A 1,439-nucleotide genomic window follows, 5' to 3' on the forward strand; every position below is an offset into this window, starting at 1 on the left:
ATGATGCTCTTTTTGTTAATGCTGTAGTATTAGGTATTAGCCTGCGGTGCTTCAATAGTGTGGTGAGTGTTGTACATTTGGTGATGGTGAGCGGTGTGACAACTACCATAAGAGATGCGTGTGATACTAAGAGGAAGCTTTGCTTATTTAACCATATAGACAATATCTTTTTAAGATGAATATGAATTTTCAAGTAATGAGACGATTCACCTAATAAGACACAGTCGTCTTGCTTATGCTCGTCGCATTTAAGTTCCAAGTAAAAAATTAAACTCGCATTGCCGCAATGTTTAGAAAACCCACGTGCATAATTAGAAAACCCAAACCGCAAATTGCGTGAGAGTCTCATACAATCGAAATGGCACGCACATTAAAGCCACAATGCAACAACAATGTCTACCGCAGCGTTGTTGGGATATTTTCGCATATGTCATATCAAATAGTTGTGGGTACACGTAAAACAGTTTGGCTGACATTGCGTATACGGCGCGGCAGTCGCATTTTATTTACTGAGACAAGGTATCCTCTAGTCTAGTCTCAATTCTATAGCGTCGAAATTTTGTATAATTCTTCGCTATCTGATCGTAGTGAACATGAAAAGAAAAACGCAAAAAAGGAAACAATTATGCATTTTCATTAATTTATTGTTGACTTTGAGCTTTCGGTTTGTGCTCTGATGCGGATTAGGCGATAGCAAGTCCATGCTGTGATTGCAGGTGTTGGAAATGTTAATGGCGATGGTCGCCAGTGCCATTTAGAGACATCATAAAAAGGCCAACTGGCTTACACACACAGAAAGAGTTGATAGGGCAGTCTGATACAGGACACCGTTCGGAGCTGTGACGATAAAAAATAATACAGATGCCTCTTAGAAATAACGAAGTGTTGTAGTGCAAAGTTAACTGCTGCTCAGGTTAAGGAAAATCTCATAATCAAAGCGTAAAAAAGTCGAAAAGAAGCGCAACAAAAAGGGTTCAGTTAGAAAGCAGCAAAACGATTACAAAACCTGTAACGATGTCATTTATATTTTGGAAGTTTATACGCTTTTCTTACGTCTCCACACTAAACATCCCATTTCCGTCCGTGGTTGTATAAATAGGACTATTGTTAGTCAATACAATTGAGCATATGGTTCGTTCGCTTACTGGAAAGTAATATGAATTGTTCTGAGACATGCTACAACCAAAACAGAACAAAGTTAAAATGAATCAACCATTTTCACCACCGAAGACCATTGATTATCGTGCCAACCATGCGCCTTCAATTAACACATACTTATATCCTTCCCGGACCTGCGTTAGCCTACAGGAATCATCAGTATCATTCACTGTACTTAACGAATTTCCGTTCACAACGCGATACGAGTCCAATGCATTTCTTACAGGAGCCAAGCGATCAGCCCTTGTCACACGTTCCTTCGAAGAATTTCAGAATATCCG

Source organism: Zeugodacus cucurbitae, chromosome 2, assembly GCF_028554725.1.
Source record: "Zeugodacus cucurbitae isolate PBARC_wt_2022May chromosome 2, idZeuCucr1.2, whole genome shotgun sequence".
NCBI lineage: Eukaryota > Metazoa > Arthropoda > Insecta > Diptera > Tephritidae > Zeugodacus > Zeugodacus cucurbitae.